Below are 22,025 nucleotides of genomic sequence, written 5' to 3' on the forward strand. Positions count from 1 at the left end.
CTCATTTAACCACTTTACAAACTAATTGTTTTTATTTGTCCAATTTATATATTCTCCAAATATTTACTTAGATTTCCAATGTGTCTTTAAAATAAAATTTCCTTTATAATATTTTGTAATGTTTTGTCAAATAAAGTCAAATACCATCACGAACATCTGTCCTTTTTTGGACAAGCAATCTTTTCCTATTGAGCACAATATTTTATTTTAATCAATCATTTAAATGAATTATTTAATTTCTAGAAGTAGCTGTATACTTCACTGTAACTAATATTTTTGGCTACAATACCTCAGAACCACAATGTCTTCAAATCTAATCTTTAATACCCAGCATTTATAACTGTCTCTTATCCATACTCATATTCTTACTCATATTCACATACGTTCAAACTTTATCCCCTTTTTTATAGTTTTAAACAATCATTCACTCCTGTAACACAACACCTCTCTGTGCCCTCTGCAGAGCCACAGGAGAAAGACAGACCCACTACTCACTCAGCCCCCACTCTTTCCATCTCAGACATGCTCACACAGACTCATTATATCACAGACACATTACATTCTCACACAAATAAAATAAAATAAAACAACTCTATCTAGAATACCTGGCCAAGTTCATCTTTCCATTACACTTCCGTCAACATGGAAAAGACTCACTTACACAATTTACCAATCCGACATGACAAATAAAACAAAAACAATATCTTTCATCAGCCCGGGCCTGTCAAAACAACAAAACAAATAACACATAGACCGTACCTGACCTACAGGATTTGAGTACTCTTCTCTCCGAACCCCAACGTGTCTGCCCCGACACGGTAACACTCAGGTTCTTCACTGCTCTTTCGCAAAACTTCTTAGGCGTCTTCTCATCTTAACATTAAATCTTCATCAAAGCCACTCAATTACAAAATAAAACTCATTCACACAATAAACCATCATCTCTCCTAGCACACATTCCTTTTGAAAATGAAACCCTTTATTCTTATAATTTAATCTAGTAATCTTTAATTTGCCCTTTTTATTCTTAAATTTGGAAGAGCATTTGTGAGTTGACCACCCTGGTGAAAAACAAATATACTTTATTGTATTTCAAGTATATTTAACTTTGCAATAGTACATTACAAATATACTTACAAAGGAATGTACTTTCTTTAAACATATTTAAAGTATGCTTACAACATGTTTGCGCTTATTTTTTACAATTAAACTTTTAACATACTTCAAAATAATTATACTTTAGTATATTTTCTAAAAGTATACTTTAGAAAAATATACTTAAAGTTAAAGTTTTGTGCAATTTTTAAAGTATACTAAATTTAAACTTATTTTAAAATGTATTTTAGGTATACTTTATCGGTATGCTTAAAGTTATCATTATAATAATGCACTGACAGTATATTTCCAAAATACATTATTTAGTATTCTTTAGAAACAGTATATTTTAAGCACATTTTGAAAGTATATGGGGTGTACAAATGTATATTATTTTATGGAGAAATAACATGGGCTTAAAATTACGAAAGAGCAGTATGTTCTGTTACATTTTATATTGTAGATGTATACATTTGTAATATACTATTAACATAATAAGGTACACTTTAACTTCACTATAGTCAAGCATTGGATAAACCAATTAACTGTGTTTTACCACAAAATAACCATGGTTTTGCTAATAATAATCAACACACCAAAAAAAAAAAACATGGTTACTAAACTTTTACCACAAAAAAAAAACATTAATTTTTCGTAAGGGGAATATGAGTGTTTGTTTTTTTGTAGTTTTTGAGTCAATTGCATATCGCTTTTAGCTGTACACATTAATTAACAGTTTTCGTAAATGCATTTCAGAGAAAAGTGAATTCTGAGATTTGAATAATGCATCTGACGTGTGGGATGACGTCACTACGCACGTATTTTGATTTTTACCAGTTGTTCAAGACAGACGGATTCAGTCCCAAGGTACGTTAAAATATCTTAAAATTAATATATTTGATTATCGTTTGACCATTCTGAAGTTTATCAGTAGACTATCATATTTCGAATGCGAAATGTTGTCAATAACGCGGTGTCTAGTGATAAGCTGCTGTGTAGCTTAGCTTAGCTTATAGCTAATGTTAAAGGTTTGAAAGATAGCACTGTTAGCCTGTTATATCGAATTAGTACACCCGATTGTTTTGTTAAATATATGTATTGGTGTGTATGTATATGTTAATGAAAAAAGGTAGCGTCAGAAAATCTGTTTTTTTTAATGTAGCGTGAAAGTTAACCATTTATTGACTGTTTAGAGGTTGTAAGGCTTTTACCTAACTTAACTGTATTTAGTATTAATGATGCTGCATTCTTTCCTCAGAAGCTAAAGTTTTTCAAAGACATTTGTAGGTAGGACTTTGCAGCTAATGGTAAGTCATTTTAAACTCTTAAGATATAATAATTCATTCGTAGTAGTAATCAAGCTTCAGTTTAGATAACGTTATATACATACTGAGGCGGTTTCCCGGACAGGGATTAGACTAGTCCTAGACTAAAATAAATGTAAGAGCTGTCCAAACTGAAAACAACTTGCACTGACATATCTTAAAATACACCAGTGTCCTTTGTTTTGCCTCAAAATGCACACAGGTAATGTTTTTATTAAGGCATGTTTTTTGAAACTAGTTATATTTCTTTATTAAACTAAGGCCTAGTCCTGTTTTAAGCTAATCCCTTTACAGGAAGCCACCCCATTGTCTGCTTGTTGCATTTTCTTTCTGACAAGTTTTACATTTAAATTTAATACAATAAAATCTTTCTTTAGGAGCTGAAGTATTTTATGTAAGGAGGATTTTGCAGCCCATATAGGCAAGTCATTATAATGAAAACTCTTAGGGGTGGTTTCCCGGACAGGGATTCGCTTTATCCAGGACTAGACCTTAGTTTAATTAGGATAGTTTTAACAAACATGCCTTACTAAAAACATTACTTATGTGAATTACGATGTAAAACAAAGGGCACTGATGTATTTTAAGATATGTCAGAGCAAGTTGTTTTCAGTTTGGACAGCTCTTACATTTATTTTAGTCTAGGACTAGTCTAATTCCTGTCTGGGAAACCGCCCCTTAATATATATGATGACATTTTAGTCAAGCTCTAGTTTAGGTAAAAATATATCTGCTATACAATCTCTGCCAGTAAACTATAGATTTAATACAGTAAGTCTTAAATAAATGTAATGTTTTAATATTAAACACTTTTTAATTGAGCTTATTGTCTATCTTTTTCAGATTTCCTACGGCTGAACCAAAACCTGCCAGACTAAAGTTGATTTGGGAGAGAAAGACGTTGTAAACTTAATTAGGGCTGCACGATAAATCACATGCGATACCACGCGCATCACGTCAGTAATGCCGGTTTCCTGATTAGTACCAAATCGCCATCAGCTGTTCCCAGATGGAGCAGCTCCAACCACAGAGCCGTAGTTCCCTGACAAGCTGGGCCATACCGCATACATATCGCAGGCGATACGTCCGCGATAATTAATGCGAAACTGCCCCGATTGTCAGTGAACCACGGCTCTGCGTAGTTAAAGCTGCTACATCCGAAAACAGCCGATGGCGATCCAACACCAATCAAGGAACCGGCATTACTGAGGAGATGCGCCTGACAAACACATGCAATTTATCGTGCAGCCCTAAACTTAATCATCTTGACATTCTTCAATGAGTAATTGTTCAATTTTTAGGCAAATACTGTACACTTTGAATGCTGTGAATAAAACTATATTTTAAATATATTTAAAGGTTCTGTATGTAGTTTACAGCGGCCTCTAGCGGTGATGTTTCAGATTGCAACCAATAAGTTTAAAAGCGCGTCCTCGAACTCATGAGCGACGGCCAGACTGACATTTAACACACCGGAGAAAGCATCACACAACATGCTGGAAACTCAGGTAAACTTTAATTGACTGCATTTAGCCTGTTATGTGGTGTTACTTACATTTACGGTAAGATAACGAAAACGATTAGTGAACTACACTGAACAATTTCAGTATAAACAGTAAAGCCCGGTATATACTGTGCTATTTAAAATAGTCCTTTAGGGTTGTTGCTTGCCACACTGTGCGATCAATATCGTAGTTTAGTCCATGTCACACTGTATAATCTCAGTTTCCATCAATGTCAGACCGTACAAGTTTAAAGACTTTTAAAAAGCGGACGCATGCAAACAAACGCGTCCGCAGTTTTACGTCATCGATCGACGACGGCTGGGCAAACAAGTTAAAGCGAAGGCTAGCAAACCGAAATAACGTCTAAAAAACTAAAGCAGATAATCAAAATATATTTGACATGCTTTGTAGTAATGTTAGCTTACCTGTCCAAAAGGATGAAAGCAAACTCCGGTTCCGTTTTTATACCCAAAACAAAGCGGAGGTTTCTCCATAATTCATATGCCCTGCCAATGTTAATCCGTGTTTTTGTCCTTGGTTGATCCGATTCACGTTTGGCCTAACGAACTTCAGCAGATAACTTTTCTTCACAATATGTGGAGTTTGTGTTGGAGTCTGTGTTGTGCTGGGAGCATGTCGTTTCAGTCTGTTATCAGACAGTGTCGTCGCTGTTGAGCGCAAAGTCAGTAGACGAGGCGAGTGGCTCGGGAGCGCGCATGCAGGTGACGTCACTGGATTTCGCGCCAAATCCGGCCCGGTACTTTCACATAAAAATAATAATATTTTTTTTCAGAGGTAATAGCAAAACCCGCAAAGTGGATCATTTTAATGTGAGATTACAACACATTCGCACAAAGGCAATTGAAAATGGATTAGTTTAAGTAGAAACGTTACGTACAGAACCTTTAAAATGAATTGTTTTTGACTGTTTTAATCAGCTTTTATTTATTTGGAAAAAATTATTTTGGTTATGTTACCAGCTAAAGTAATCTATTCCCAAAATAGCACTCTTTAAGTTAACTAATTATTAAGGCACTTGAAGTATACTCATTACTAATCTAGCTGCAGGTATGTAAAAGTATACAAAATGTAATGTACTTGGCATATTCATTTTTCACCAGGGCAGTTTTCAGAATTTTGGATTGGCCAAAAATATATAGAATGTATGCAAACAGTCTATTTAAGGTATACTGATTGTATGTTTGCAAGACACTCATAATACATTTGTAATGTACTCCTAACATAAATAAAACACACTCTAAATCCACTTATCAAGCATGAATTTAGCACAAAAACAGTCATGTACTTAAATTGTACTAAATACACTTAAAGTTGTTCCACTTTAGCACACAAAAGTACACTAAATACACTTAAAGTTGTACTTTGTTACAATTAATATACAACTAAAATATATTAAGTACAAAATTAGTTGTTCCAAAATAGCACTCTTTAAATAAACTAATCAATAGCACACTTTAAGTATACTGGTCATTAGTGTGACTGCAACAGTGTTGGGGTAGTTACTCAAAAAATGTAATTTGTTACTAGTTACTAGTTACTTCTTAAAATTGTAATGAGATTACTTTACTAGTTACTGCATTTGAAAAGTAACTTCACTACTTATTACTTTACTTTCCTTTTTCTTAATTTACCACATAGATACATGGACATGGTTTAGGCGGGGTCGGCTGATGATGAGTGACTACTTTAAATGACCGGCCAGGGCTCTAGACTAACTTTTTGCACTGGTTGCACTGGTGCGCCTAACATTTTTTCTTAGGTGCACCAGCACAAAAGTTAGGTGCACCCTAATTTTTGACCCCATCGGATTTATAGTTCGCCCAAAAATTAAAATTGTGTATAATTTATTTGTAAATCAGGTTTGTAACTCTCATGTTGTTACAAACCTGTATAAATGTCTTTGTTCTGGTGAACATGAATGAAAATATTTTGAGGAATGTTTGTAACCAAACCATTCATGAGCCCCATTCACTTCCATAGTATTATTTTTTCCTACTATAGAAGTGAATGGGGCTCATGCTTGGTTTGGTTATTAACATTTCTCAAAATATGTTGCTTCGTGTTTATCAGAACAAAGATATTTATACAGGTTTGTAACAAAATGTATAATTTATTTTTGGGTGAACTGTCCCTTTAACACCGCAAGTTTAGCGCCCATGGTGGTTTCATACAGAATATAAACATGTAGGCTATTTTATAATTTTCATGTTGTCATTCCATTTTCCTTATACGAGTCATGCACAGTCCTGTTTGATAACCCGCATCCGCGCGATTAAAATAACAGTTGACCCGTTATCCGACATCAGCATCAATTTATTTCATACCCGTTTTACATAAAGACTGCGACCGGCCGCACCGCAAATCGTGATGTAAGTAGAAACCTTTAAAGATCTTCATGCAGAACATTGACAGAAATAAGCACAGGACCATGCTTGTTCAAATATATTATCATTTAATGTGAAACTTTGTGAGGGTCGGCTGATTGACAGCTGAGCGGTCAGCAGTGTTTGAACACTCATAAGCGCTGCGCTTATATTTATTATTATGATATGATTGCAGTGATTCCAAAGGGATGTCCAAAAAAACTCAAGTAGAATGTTAAATGTTTAAATGTCTCTTTCTCGCTGCCCTGTGTAAACCCACGGGGGTGATGGCATGAAACGCGTGATGAGCTTGCATTTTGCATTACCTTAAATTACCTTAAATTATGGTCATACAAATAAAAGTAAAACAACATTCAAAACTGTAATGTGTACATTTATTTATGTAAAGTTACACTCGCAATAATAACAAAACATTGTGCTTTTTTAAATAGGTAAAAGGTGTTTTGTGCTGCATCGGTTTGGGAGTCACACAATAAATAAACTCATATAGGCTACTTTTGAATTCGTTTTGTTAATTTGCTAATTATTTAAGGGAAACACATTTCATATAGGCTTATTTATTTTATTATTTTTTCACCAAAGAAAGACGTAATCATCACGTTCTATTCATTTTAATGCTTTTTGCGCATAAACTAAACCCTTGGGGGAATTATTTATAAATGAATCAACAACGCAAATCAAGGAATTAACTTGTTTCTCTATTTAAGACAGTCTGGCAGGGCGGTAACAGTGATACATCAAACACCGAAAAGTTTATAGGATTAGATTTGGAAGTAAGATTATTAAGAAAACAGCGGTCCTCCTGACTCCTGGCTTTTTTCTATAAATTGAGCGCACGCGACATTGCTGTTCGGGTTACGTTCAAATAATTTCTTTAAAAGAATTATGCTCTGGCTCTGACTCGATTGAGGTTCATTACCTAATTCCGTCTTCGGGGGTTCAGACCTCTCGATCCCTGACCGGTAAGTTAAGCAGGATCTTTCGCCACAAGTGTTGTATTGCCATGCTGGGCTTACAAATGCTCAGACAGGTTGCTCATCGCGTTGTCAGCAGTTGAAAGACACTTGTCGTGTGGGCATAGTGTGCATTTCACACAAATATTTTTGTCCTTTCGAGCAATACGCTGAAAGTTATGTGAATATCGCCCCAGTGGCTGAAACCCTCCGTCTTCATTTCCCGCTCCCCTTTGCACCAGCAGCTCCTTCAAATCAATCTCTATGGCAACGGCACACGTACAGGGACACGCATGCACGCACCACTTAAATAGACAGAACTTTACACCCAGGCAAACACTGCTTGGGTAACGCAGGAAAGCGCGTTCCTATAGTCTAGTAAAGTAGTGTAGTTATCAATATTATTAGTGTAATGCGTTACTTTACTTCGTTACCCAAAAAAGTAATGTAGTTACTGTAATCCGTTACTTTGTAACTCGTTACCCCCAACACTGGACTGCAAGTATACTTAAGTATATCAAAATTAAATATATTTAGCATACTATTTTTTCACCAGGGCACCCCGAGCCATCTCAGGTGAACAATACAATCTTTAAACAAGCAAAACTGCTCATCTCTTTAGGTGGCCACCTGATTGCATTGCCCATCAAGAAAGCCAGCTGTGGTCTCAGGTTTTGTGCTCTTTTTGATCTCCCATCTGGTGTCAATTGTTTTTACCAAACCTTAAATTTCAAATGTATGTTTGATAACCTATAAACCAAATTGTTAACCCAACCATTTTTCAGTAATAACCAGTTAGCATTTATGTCAAACCCTTTATTTATTTGGGCTGTCTTTATTTTTTAGGGCTCATTATTCCACACTCTAACCCAGTAGTCATTCACCCTACACTCACAGGACAGCAATTACACCCCCCTTAACAGCCCAACTGCCCAAGGGAAAGTCTCTCCCTGCTTACCAGATGCAAGTTCATATTTCTCTCACTCACTCACTCACTCACACACACACTGCAGCTGCAAACATACTCACAGTTCCAATAAAAACATGGTATTAATTTATATACCAAAACAAAATGACCATTGCACCTCCAACCACATGGTCAACTAAAACAATAAAATATACCACTTTTACGCGGTCAATATACTGTCAATATCGATAAACACTTCCGACCACACGACATTGACCTCTGTGCCCTACACTTCCGACCACAGGCACAGACTTCTATATCATACACTTACACCCACAGATATAGGCAACTCTTACGTGTTCTCTTCACTTAAAATCTGTTTCAATTCACTGTGATCATCAAAGCCAAAGTAATTTAATACAGATTCATGCATGCATGCCTTAGTTAGATTGTACCCTTGAAATCAAAACCCAGTTCACATATATGGTTCTTAAATTTAGAAGAGCTTAATTTTCTCACCACTTGGAGCAAATTCTACACAAACAACACAAACCTAATAAATAAGCAAAAAGTGCTTACCTTTAGTATATGGCCATACGCTGTTTGTGTTGCTCGTCAGGGTCGCCCAGGTGGTGCGACTGTCCAGCTCTTTTCTATCCCGGGTTTCGGCACCAAATGTTGTGGTTTTCTTTTTCCTCCCATGAAACAATCTTCAGTCGTAGGTTTTGATTTCAAGAGATAGACTTTTATTTTCCAGACAAATAAAAAGCAGAGGCCGCCCTGGTGAATCCCCCCAGAACCAGAGTGTGGTCCTAGGAGGATTCTCCAAAATCAGTCTGACCCGCTGAGCCATGGCTTGGTAAATATATAGGTTTTGGTTCCCTCCCCTCCATGGTTCAAACAATATGTTTCTGTTCAGGCTTGTAACTTGAAGAACCACATGACATTCCTCAGACCCGTGTCTCCTTCCCATGACCTATTTGACTCTAGGCTATTCATTATACTGAAACCCTTTGTGTCCTTTGACATGAAACTATTTGACATGAATACACACAGCTGGTTCTTAAATACACACAGATGGTTCTTAAACTACTGCAAAGTTGGATTATAATGGTAAACTCAAGATGCACATATTGGGATTAAAATAAAATACTTCAGTAGCCATCTCAAAAACTGGTGCAGGTGACATGACAGCCATCTTAGGTGCAGAGACAGGCATGGTGGCGGCCATTTTAGAAACAGGCATGGTGTTAGGCATGGAGAGCAAAGTCTATGTAACGTTCCAAGGACCAGATTAAGGCATCACATGGCATACACAGGTGTAAATGTCCATGAAGTGCATGATAAAAAAAATTCTTAAGCATGTCATCATCATAGTGTACCTGATAGCTTAAATCCAGGAAGTCCTTGACGTAATTCTCAATGGGTCGATGCTTCTGGCAAAGTCCAAGCTAAGCAAATACTGGATTCATGTTGCCGGTAGGAAATATACAAACCTCCGCTGGATTCTGGTTAGGCTGATTATTCTGTAACGTCTGGGTGCTTTAAAGAAAGCAAAGGAGAGTAGAATCCATATCGTCACTGTCGGGCGGAACGTCGTATGTCCAAATTTTGTCAATTTCATATTTTTCACAAATCGATGCTATTGGTCAGTCCCCACGTGGGTGTTACTTTTACAATTTATTAACCAATCTAAAGTCCTGAAAAAGCTTAAGCGCAAACCTCTTAACTCCATTGGACATTTCAACTCTCTGAGAAACCTCGTAACTCCACTTCTTCTTCACTCCGCGGGAGAGCTTCGCTGCATATTTCTCTTCAAGATTGAGAATCGCAACGAAATCCTCGTCGAGGATCCGCCACTGAGGTAAATGTCCTCAAAACACTGGTTATTTGTTTCAGTTATATGAATTATATAATAACAGTTTTTATATTATGTATAACAGTTTTATCTCGAAGTAATGGTAGTTTTTATCTGTTCTAAATTTACCTAAATGTAACACTTTTTAAGTTTTTAATGCTCTAATCAGCATGGATTTGGATAATATATATTGTCGCTGTCCGATGAAAACCACGCATGTCTATTTTGCCGATTTTTAGATTTTTCGACGGATTGAATGTAAGTTCATATTTAACTAATAAACGTGCCATTCTGGACGAATTTCAAAGTGAAAGTGTAATACCGCTTTTATCCACCAGATGGCGCCAAAACGAATTTATCAAAAACAGAAGTTAAAAACAGATAATGATTTATTTTAACTGCGTTTATGTTTGATAGTCATTCTGAGTCTGATCTCTAACATAAATTTCTTTACAAAAACGCAATTTTTTAAGCTTTTTGGTCAAAATGTTGTATTTTGGAAGAGAAATATCCATATTTCAGTGGTAAATTAAGTAGAAAAAGTAAATATATAATGAAACGTTTTTTCACCATTTTGTTTGTTTGTTTATTGTTTGTTTGAAAGCAGAGGGTGTGTTCTTTAATTTGATATAATTTGTATGTTTATATATTTATAGAAAATCATTTTTCCTGCAAGGAATTTTGTGAAAATTTTGTTAAAATCACAAAAATGCAGGTGGGCAACTTTTCTCAAAAAGGCTGGCGGTGAATGAGTTAAGACTGGTTTTGTGGTCCAGGGTCACATATGTTGCTTTGTATGCTTATGGTGTGTTTTCTTGTACATATGTAATGAAATTCATTGCAATCATTGACTAAACGCGCTGCTGTTTTCTACGGTATGGTGCTTTGGCACTGTTCGGTTGAGCTGGTGTTGCAGGGACTGTTACATGTGTGCAGTCGACATTGTTGAGGGTTTTATGCTGAGTATTTTCTTGTTGTTGACTAGCCTACGCTATGCCCATTTTTGATGCGCCGTTATATTTTCCCCATCCTGACATTTTTGTTTAAGGTATGTAGGTATAATACATTTTAATAATGCTGAGTGTGGGATCAGTTAACTAGAAATTTCGTTGATAATAAGCAATGTATGTACAGTAACTAGCTAGTTTAGGGCCCTATAAAATCCGTTTTATTTTTTCCCAAATTCCGTTTTATTTTTTCCCAAATTCCGTTTTCTCCGTTTTAATTTTTGCAAATTCCGTTTTATCCGTTTTAATTTTTGGCAATTATATTTTTTACCCTTTACTGTTATTTTAGTCATAAAAACAGTGTGCCTTTAATGTTAATGATTAAAATGTAAATGATTTAGGGAAAAACTGGATAACAGGATTACTTAATGACTTTAAAAGATGCATTTACACACGCGCGCGCACACACACACACACACACACACACACACAACTCAATTCAATGCATTGTTTAGTGTTGTTGCAGGAGGCTACAACGTGTCAAAGCAGTGGTGCCTTCAGAAGTGCCTTAAACACATCAATCCAGCGGAACGCGATCCATATTTTATACACAATCGCTTGAAATGCATATAACTTTACAAACATACACAGGATAGTGATATGACTTAGGAAAGCATGAGCACGCAGCTCTTTGCATGTGCGAGCGAAAGAGAGACAGAGAGCGGCGCCATGATGCAAATGGTTATATTTTAAATGCAAGGGATAGTTAGTTCACCTCAGCTCGCTTGAAATGCATAAAACTGAACAAATACATGAGGATTTGTGTTCGCACTTCGGACAGATGCGTGAGCGCGTGCATGTGAGAGAGGTACAGTGAGACAGACGTGGATGATAGAGTGCATGTATCTTTGCGCTCACCGTGAACAGAGTGTTGACAAAACTTCCAAAATAACAGTTCTCCGGTCACATAAAAGTCATGTGAGACCTGCTCGGAACCAAGTGCTTAGCGTCGAATTTCTTAATTTTTTCGCTGACGAAAGCAGAGTCGTGGAGAGCCGCTTCACCATGGTTTCAGTGTTTTGGAGGGGGTCTGAAACGACGGGAGGGGGCGTGTCGCCCAGATTTACTTCCCCGGTCTGCATTTCCCCCAGACATACGTTCGTCTCCCACACAAAAACATAATTTTATTCAAAAAATGTAAAATTCCGAAAAATTCCGCGTTAATACTAGATTCCGTGTTAATTAGCCAATTCCGTGATTCCGTCCGCGATTCCGTGATTGTGGAAATTATAGGGCCCTACTAGTTCACGTTAGATATTTTATGCACGTGTCTGTGGTTATTTTAGGTTGTTGATAGTTAATTTCACTTATAGTTTGAGCCTCGTGTAAATTTCTTAAAAAGCTGTAATTATTTTATAAAACATTATGTTTGCTGTCAAGACTGATATTTATTTATATATATTTATTGACGTTGATATGTAAACTTAACCTACTCAGTTGTACTTGACTAATGCAATAATGACAGGTCCACCAGTTTAGTTTAAGTATATTGTAAAACATTTGAACATAACAACATTTGGACATAACATACACACATTGAACATGCATACCTCGCTTGTGTTTCTGCCTGCATCAATTTAGTTGTATAGCTGCATTGCTGGTTAAAACCTTTGAGCAGATTCTCCATGTTCTTCTGTTATGTGTAGCTGCTCACCTTAAACAGATACAGTACATTGAAGTAATGTTTAAAACAAATTAAGCCCTATAATATTGTTTATGTTTACAATAATTGGTGAAAAGTTTGACGGATAGGTTCTTACCATTCTCTATATAAGCCCCTCTGTTAACTTTTGTTCGAGCTTGTCTAGATCTTTTATCAGTCTAGATGTTGTACAAAAGATGCCATCCTCTTCTATACTCTCCATCTGTAATTGGGCTAACAACTGGACCAGTGAAGGCAGGTGACTCCAAGATTGTCTCGTCTACAGCTGCAATATCAAAAAATAATTGAATTGAGGCTTTTTATATACATTTAGTATTTTTTATTAGAATTCATAATGAGCATATGTGTACATTGATTTAAAACAGTATTCAAGACTGTAGATTTACTGTGAGGTTTTGAATGTTGGACAGACCATCAGACATGCATCTGCCTCGGACATGTTGATGTTTAGCTGATGACGATTTTAAATAAAAAAAATTTTTAGGTAACTTACTCTCCATTCGACCTTGCAGGTCGCACCATAGTCTCAAGAGTGAAAATGAGTGCTCTATGGATTGAACAGGAAAGGTAGTGTTACACAGTGTTATGTTGTATTTAAATGCCATGAACATTGTGTTTATATTTTCTTCCTAATTATGTCAACAAATGCTCTTTTACCTTGCATGGTACTTTAGGTGAATCAAAACTCCAACCATCTGTATGAGGGTCTGGATAAAGGATGCCCACTGGAGCTGGAAATGATGGATCAGGTCATTTTCATTTGTCACATTTACAAAGAAGCACACTCTAAGGCTTGCGTTACCCTGTCTGTGGCAAATACACTAGACAAAAGTATTGGGAGGCCTCATTCTAATAAACATGTTTATTTATTCCAGTATTTCCAATCAAAACAAATATAAATTCTATACCATATAATACCACTTCAAAGAGTTTTGTTTTGATTTTTGTTGCAACAGTTTTGTAAGTGCCTTTTTCTGTTCCGAAATGACTACAGCTTCTTGTACAAGTCATTGATAGGTTTAGGTGATGAGTTTTTTGCTAAAAAGTTGGTATTGAAAAGGGCCCTGCCAAAACTCTTGCTATAAATTTAACATCAAACGGTTTTTCTAAAATATCATATGCTGTAGCATTAAGATTTGTGCTCATGGAAATAAGTTAAGTATTTAAACCTGTTTATTAGGAGGAGACGTCGCAATAGTTATGTCTATATAGTTTATGTTTGACAAGCCAAAATAACTAGGGCTGCTTCTTTTTAAGAACTTTTGGGTATTTTTAAATCAGCCAGGGGAATAACAGTCCTTAAATGTGTAATGTACTGCCATAATTTCGTAATGATCAAAAGTGAGGTCAGATTCTTCTTAACCTACTGTGTTCTTTCTTGATGGTCAGCCGAGGGTCTCAGGACAGAAAATCTGTTTTGTATGGATCAGAGTCAGACATTAACATCAAATTAAGCAATATCGCTCGAGTAGGAGTGTGATATCATCACGGCTGTGATTAGGCCATCACGGAGGCAATCACAGCCGTGATGATATAGAGCTATATCACACGACTCCGAGAGCGATATTGCTTTTATACAACAGTTCAACGGCACACGTTTGAAAAACGAAAACTAGAAAACAACAACGGAGTATTTTTAAAAGCCTCTTTGTTTGAGAACTACTTCTTCCGCCACGGATTTGAGGGCGGCCAGAATGACAGGTAACACTTTCGGCTGCTTTGAATCTCATATTAACTCAATGGACGGATTCGCCGTTTTTAAATATTACAATTTCTTGGTCACAAAGTGTAGTTTTAAGATTAGTTCAGTCGAGAATATATATGTATTATATTTAAATCTACAGTCGATTAGTAAAGATAGCGCCTGTTTGAACGTTTGCTGAGATTCGGTACGTATGAGAACCAAAGCATGAGCGGACGTCAGTGTTCACTCGCCCCGCTGACCACCGCCCCCTCTGGGCTACATCTCTGACAGGGATTTCCTGGCTCTCATGTTGGCCTGATGGTCAAAAATTAGATCAAATCACCAGTATTTGGTGTCATGATGAAACTATTACTTGTTTTCTTATTCATATTTAGTGTCTTTTGTGTTGTTATTGTTTTGGCGCGGGGTAAAAGTTAATAAAACTATACTTCTATAATGTTACTATTGGTTTACCATTTCATCTTAACGCGATACGAGCACTCGGTTATTATTAGACTTCGTTCTTGTCAGTACTATATAAAACAGTTTTTTATAAGTGTCAGAGAGATGTTTTTGCATGCTGCTTATAAATATACCAGTGGCGATATCTCATAACATGTTTTAATAGTCATGTCGCGATTAAATAAATGATCAATGTCCACATTTAAAAGCTGCGGTGCTTACCTGCAGTTCCACTGTGTTTTCGCGTAAAAAATTAGTGTTTATATTCCTCTTTCCAAGTGTTAATTGTCCACACGATGTGACAAGACATTACTCCCATTAACTTTAACGTAACATCCAAGAGCGCTGATCTTTGACAGAATAATAACTTCCAATTGGGGATTCACAGACTGATTTATGAGCTAGTGAACTAATGAGACACACGGAGAGTGTTTAAAAACAGGGCGTCTGTGTTTTTCCATTCAGAGATGAGCCTGTTTAGGACCTCCATTCACTAGGTAGCGGAATGATACGAAAGGTGAAGCGGTTACTGTGCCGTTATCAGTACAATATCGCATAGCTCTTAGCCAATCAGATTCGAGAACCAGAAAGAACTGTTGTATAATATGTAATATCTAGTGATATGTTTTCTTAGATAATGCTGTAAACAAATGCTCTTTTACCTTGAATATTAGGTGGATCCACACTTTAACCATCTGTATGATAATCTGCACCCACTGGAGCTGTAAATGGTGGAGCAGGTAAGTTTCACAAGTAAACAAACTCAAATCCTATTCAGACCATTCTTGATTCCAGCAATGACAAAGTTTTCTCGTCACAATAAGACTGCATTTACATTGCAAATCTTAATGCACAGATCAGATTTTTTTGACTATATTAATTTGTTGTTCTGCTCTTTTTATATTTACATAAGACACGATTCATATCTGATATCTGTGTTAACAATAATTTCCAAAACTGCAGTTAATATGAGTGTCATGATTTGCACTTGAGTTTTGTATCGACTTAAGCCAGGGTCACTGCCAATTTAGGCATGTTTTAATTATGACACTTAAACAATTGTATATGTATTTCGATAAAAGTTTTTGCATTCATGGAAACATAAGTGAATCGCAGACAGCATTCTTCTTTTAAAAATGTAAAATGGCTGGAGTAGTGATGTCACTAGCTAGCTAGATTAATTACAGTGCATTGAAAATGCGCTGTACTGTTGTTACTGGGCTTTTTATTATTATTATTATTATTATTATTATTCTTCCAACCAAATTTCCGCAATTAATACGGCTCGAACCGTTTAACTTAGAAACTTCATTCAAACTCTCAAACGTGCGGACTATTCGGGAATACTGTGCTATGACTTTTATAAGCGATCGGAGGTACGGTCTTCGCCCCAGGGGCGAAAAAGCAGCCGAAAAATCCTATTGACTTAACATGGAGACAAACTTTGTCGATTCGTAGCTCAGACCTAGAATTTCACAGAAACTTGTGACTTGCCACATTTGAAGAGGCTGGCAGGCTCTGTAAGAACATACCTCACAATGGGGTGTAAGTTGTACCCCTGGGGTGTAAGAGGCCCCCAAATTTCCCCATAGACTTATAATGGGGCAGGAATCATGCCCATATAAGGAAATAAAAACGTCCCAGATGGGATATCTTTGCAACGCAGTGTCATAGAGACATGGGGGTGGGCTCATTTTACTCAGGCATCCAATCAGTCCCTTAGGATCCTTATTGAGCTATTAAGCCACGCCCCTAGCAACCATTTTGGGCACCCTAGCAACATTTCCCATAGACTGCCATTATAAAATGCCCAAATGGATATCTTTGCAGCACAGTGTCACAGAGACATGGGGGTGGGCTCATTTTACTCAGACATCCAATCAGTCTCTCACCATCCTTATTGAGGTATTAAGCCACGCCCCTAGCAACCACATATGAGCAGCCTAGCAACATAATAAACAAAGCCTTATATCTCTGGATCCGAACATCATAGAGACATGGGGGTTGGGTCTTTGGGTCATATTAGCTTCATGCTAGCTTCATGCTAAGTCATACTAGCTTCATGCTAGTTTCATGCTAGCTTTATGCTAATTTCATAATAAATCTTGCTAATTTAATGCTAAATCATGTTAGCTTAATGTTAAATCTTGTTAGCTTCATGCTAAATCATGCTAGCTTCATGCTAATCATATTAGCATAATGTTAGCTTCATGCTAATCATGCTAGCATCATGCTAGCTTCATGCTAATCATGCTAGCATCATGCTAGCTTCATGCTAATCATGCTAGCATCATGCTAGCTTCATGCTAATCATGCTAGCATCATGCTACCATCATGCTAATCATGTTAACATCATGCTAGCTTCATGCTAATCATGCTAGCATCATGCTAGCTTCATGCTAATCATGTTAGCATCATGCTAGCTTCATGCTAATCATGCTAGCATCATGCTAGCTTCATGCTAATCATGCTATCATCATGGTAGCTTCATGCTAATCATGCTAGCATCATGCTAGCTTCATGCTAATCATGCTAGCTTCATGCTAATCATGTTAGCATCATGCTAGCTTCATGTTAATCATGCTAACATCATGCTAGCTTCATGCTAATCATGCTAGCATCATGCTAGCATCATGCTAATCATGTTAGCATCATGCTAATCATGCTAGCATCATGCTAATCATGCTAACATCATGCTAGCTTCATGCTAATCATGCTAGCATCCTGCTAGCTTCATGGTTATCATGCTAGCATCATGCTAACATCATGCTAATCATGTTAACATCATGCTAGCTTCATGCTAATCATGCTAGCATCATGCTAGCTTCATGTTAATCATGTTAACATCATGCTAGCTTCATGCTAATCATGCTAGCTTCATGCTAATCATGCTAGCATCATGCTAATCATGCTAACATCATGTTAGCTTCATGCTAATCATGCTAGCATCATGGTAGCTTCATGCTAATCATGTTAGCATCATGCTAGCGTCATGCTAATCATGCTAGCATCATGCTAGCTTCAATGCTAGTCATGCTAATCATGTTAACATCATGTTAGCTTCATGTTAAATCATGTTAGCTTCATGCTTAATCATGCTAGCTTCATGATTATTCATGCTAGCTTCATGGTAAATTATGCTAACGTCATGTTTAATCATGCTAGCTTCATGATAAATCATGTTAACTTCATGGTAAATCATACTAATGTCATGCTAAATCATGCTAGCTTCATGCTAAATCCTGCTAGCTTCATGCTAAATCATGTTAACTCATGCTATCTTCATATTTCATCATGGTAACTTTTTTAAATCATGCTAGCTTCACACTAAAACATGTCAACAGCCAGGTAAACTGCTAGACTAAATTTCTTTAACATTTCTGTCAATCAACTTTTTTTGCATTTTCATGCACTGGTAATTCCTTGGGAATTGCATATCTAGTTTTCATTTGACCTCCCCCACAGAAAGACACATCACATCATTATATCGTTGGCTCCGCCCACTGGTGTTCAGTTTAAAGTAGTAGTTGTTGACAATCATAAAGTTGTAATAACAGTAAGATTGTGATGTCAGACAAACATTGTGCTGTTGCTGGCTGTGGGAAATTAGTGTCTTTGTAAGGGTTGCAAATAATTTAAAAATATTTATGTTTCAAAATATTGCCCCCCTACCATGAACTAAACTGGACTGTCGCAGAGACCAAGTGTAGTAGGGTACGGAGCGCTCACACTAGTCACACCAAACTTTGGAAGTACAGTATTGTTCAAAATAATAGCAGTACAATGTGACTAACCAGAATAATCAAGGTTTTTAGTATATTTTTTATTGCTACGTGGCAAACAAGTTACCAGTAGGTTCAGTACCCAGACAGCACACATACATCTGGCCGACGTTGTGCCGACTTTCAAAGTTCCATCGGCAAGATGTCGCTCAGGGAGCGTTTGCTCATTGGGAAGATGTCGTCTAGATGTCGGCATCTCGTCGCAAATGCCCTCGGGCCGATGTTTAAACGATGCAATTTCAGCCGCTCTGCACGGGCTTTACCGGGCATTTATTTATTAATTTAAACCTTTATTCATTCACATTTATTCAGAATAATGTGCTTCTGTGCAATAACAACTAAAAACAAGTACACCACTGTCAATAACCGTTGCAAATGTATTCATTTGACAAATATAACACATAAACAACTTGGATAAATCAGTAACAGAATATTTAGATGTGTCACACATAAATTACATATTCTGTAACTATTATACACTGCTATACTACTGTGTAAACGTTTTTAAACACTTAACTAAAATATTTCTTATAACCTTCAAAATAATATACTCTTAAGGTATATGATTCAATTACGTTTTTGGACAAAAATATAGTCTCAACATATACATTTATTTCTATTAAGAACTAAAATTTAATTTAAAACTTTTTTTCAGATTTCTTTGACAAAATGATAAAATAAACAAGTAATTCAAGCCCATAATACATGGAAATTTCTTAAAAAATATCGCAGGGTAAGATCTCAAAAAATTACTGAAAAAACCCAAGGGTATATATGTCAAATTCTAGGCAAAGGGTGGCTGCATTTGAAATGCTAAAATATAACAGTTTGGATTTCAGAAGTTTTAGTCTCAAGATAATTCACATATGTTGTACAAATGGGACACAGCCTGTGAAAACCCAGCAAAGTATTTCTTTGTGACTTACTGTTTTCTACATAAAGTCATCCTACACAATTCAGAAAACATTCTCTGAAAATATAATCTTGACATCTTCAATACTGACTGAGTAAGGTCATGCCAAAGACTGAACTCAATGTTAAATCAGTAAATTCAAACTTTAGATGTCATTAGATGTTAAGACAGTAGCCTGGATTTCATATACAAGGTCACATATTTATGTATCTTAGAAATATATTGTAAATAATAATGTGCATGTACATAACCAAAACATTTAATCATAAAACATTCTCGTCAGGTCTTCTGTCTTTGTTTCCTACACTTGTCTCTGCCAGCAGCGCCTTTAGACCTTAAAGGTTGCTCTTTGTTGCCTCTGTTTCCTGTCCCGAACACCGCCTTTTAAACATCTGGACACCACTTCTTCCTCTCCATGGTTCCTCTTTTATTGCTTTAGGATCACCTGAAATGGAAACATCCAAAAAAATTATTAATCATACGATCACATTTTATACTTAAATTTAGGTGCCTATGGCAAACATGAACAATCGTGTATATTGGATAGATAATCAAAAAGGTCCACAAAGCATACAGTACTTTATGTAAGCATATAAAACATCTGGTCTACTGTGTTGTTGCATTCCTGAATGTGTCTGGCTGTGCATTATAAGCAGTGTTAATTCTTCATTGTATCCTCAGCTATACTTAAAATAAGTGCTATAGGAGGAATTAATGCAAATGTCTTAAAAATTATACATTTTATTGTGAAAGATATCTAAAGATAACAGTCACCCACTTGCTTACCACCAAACTGTGTTGAACAAGTGCTTGCATCAGTGTTCGTGTAATCGAGTAAAGTATAACCTTATTCACACAGCACTTTGGTCCCAGAAAATATCCATAAAATTGGCAGACAGGCATTTGTGTGAAGGCAAACATGTGCTGTAGATGTTCTGGGATTGTTCCAGGAAAGAGGACCTAGTACCATTACCGTAACATACCTGGAAAGCCCTCTTTATGAATGAGATGCAGAAACAATGGCGTAGTTTTTAAGTTATGGTTCAGCTCTTTAAAACAAGGGTTTTACAAAGGTCGGCAAACTGTACTGAAGCAGAGAGATCAGGGAGCTCGTCACTATCCACGCTGAAGCAGAGATCATTTAGCAGCATAACAGTTCTAGCGTGTCAGGCGCTCACATGAGCTTATATTAAACAAAATACATGTGCGTCATCGCAACAAGATATACCGTTCAGCTCTTTAAAATGGGGGTTTAAATGAACATTTACATTCACGATGAGAAATGTCTGCAAACTGGACTGGGACAGAGTTCAGGGAGTTTCAAATATCCACTTTGAAATTGGGTTAATTCATGTGCATACTAGAACAGCGCATCACACATTCCATTATAGTCTTATCATAAACAAAAATGCAGTCTTCTGCAGAGAGAAATAACCAATAATAACAAACCTTCAGACACTGTGAATAAAACCTATCAAGTGCAGGACTTTAAACACATCATGTGTCTTTACGGCATAAACACAGATTCCGGAAAATCATTGAGAGTGTGAATGAACCAAAAATCAAATGGTCCTGGACCAAGTTTAAGTATAATATGAATGGGCCCTTCTTCAATGTATCGTGTCTAACAGATACCAAGTAGCAAAGTTTGTCTCACCTGTGGGCCACAACACTTAGTTCTGTCCTAGTATACGCCTTAGTCCTCTGTCTAGATCTCACCCAAACACTGTAAACGGAGCACAACAGAAATGTTAATTTGTAAGTAGAAATGATAAGTGGACCCAGATTTGTTCCAGAATGTATTAAATGAAATTAACATGCTCTGCTTTGTCTAAGATAAAGGATAAAATGCACCGTTAAATAAAAGACATTTTAAAAGGGTTGAGTTGTCTGAACCAAGTCATCTTGTTGCTTTGAAAGCACAATGAAAGACATGTAAAGCTATCTTACCTTGAAATAAAATTTGACATGGACTACTGAAAATCTAATGAATGAAAAAGACAAAAAATAATATATTATGCACAAACGTTAAAAACAACATTGCAGTATAGTGCTTAGTATAATGTGTTTTAAATAAGTAAATTCAACTTACATTATTTGTATAGTATATATCAGTACAGTGACATGCACAAGTTTGGGCACCCCTGGTAAAAAAATTATGTTAATATAAACATTTAAGCGAGGGGAAGATGAAATGATCTCCAAAAGGCATAAAGTTAAACATGAAACGCACATGATTACCACTGTATGTAGTCCAGTGCTGGCATCGTCTGAAGTCCTTGCAAGGGCCGATGTCATCTTTCAATTTGTGTTAGGTCATCTGACAGAGGCAGGATCCAGACTGCAGCTCACATAATTGCTAGTAGAAATTAAAAAGCAAATTGAGAAAATTTGCATGACTGCTATTCATAGCTTTTTAGGTTGTGGATAGTTGTGATTATTAAGTTATTTATAACCTGAGGCAAT

General features: G+C 36.4%; 3 long non-coding RNA genes across 6 annotated transcripts in view; 1 reads left to right on the forward strand and 2 right to left on the reverse strand.

Annotated features, from left to right (window-relative positions):
* The first annotated feature begins 1,201 nt into the window (after window positions 1–1,201).
* LOC129441123 (uncharacterized) lies at window positions 1,202–3,390 on the forward strand. Its single transcript, XR_012369088.1, has 4 exons — window positions 1,202–1,962; window positions 2,354–2,402; window positions 2,798–2,841; window positions 3,264–3,390. It is a non-coding gene; the product is annotated as an uncharacterized lncRNA (long non-coding RNA).
* Window positions 3,391–12,898: 9,508 nt separating this feature from the next.
* Window positions 12,899–16,039, reverse strand: LOC141363621 (uncharacterized). Its single transcript, XR_012369089.1, has 5 exons — window positions 15,527–16,039; window positions 14,086–14,130; window positions 13,376–13,449; window positions 13,212–13,265; window positions 12,899–12,983 (listed from the first exon to the last, which is right to left on the reverse strand). It is a non-coding gene; the product is annotated as an uncharacterized lncRNA (long non-coding RNA).
* A 2,966-nt stretch (window positions 16,040–19,005) lies between these two features.
* Window positions 19,006–22,025, reverse strand: part of LOC141363662 (uncharacterized) — a 4,213-nt gene continuing 1,193 nt past the window's right edge. For all 4 annotated transcript variants that reach the window (XR_012369144.1, XR_012369143.1, XR_012369142.1 and 1 more), the window contains 5 exons: window positions 21,793–21,918; window positions 21,652–21,703; window positions 21,510–21,543; window positions 21,217–21,285; window positions 19,006–20,004 (listed from right to left, as the gene is read on the reverse strand). This is a non-coding gene — a long non-coding RNA (uncharacterized lncRNA). The remainder of the gene's footprint in view (window positions 20,005–21,216; window positions 21,286–21,509; window positions 21,544–21,651; window positions 21,704–21,792; window positions 21,919–22,025) is intronic.

The sequence above is a fragment of the Misgurnus anguillicaudatus genome, chromosome 4, assembly GCF_027580225.2.
Source record: "Misgurnus anguillicaudatus chromosome 4, ASM2758022v2, whole genome shotgun sequence".
Classification (NCBI taxonomy): domain Eukaryota; kingdom Metazoa; phylum Chordata; class Actinopteri; order Cypriniformes; family Cobitidae; genus Misgurnus; species Misgurnus anguillicaudatus.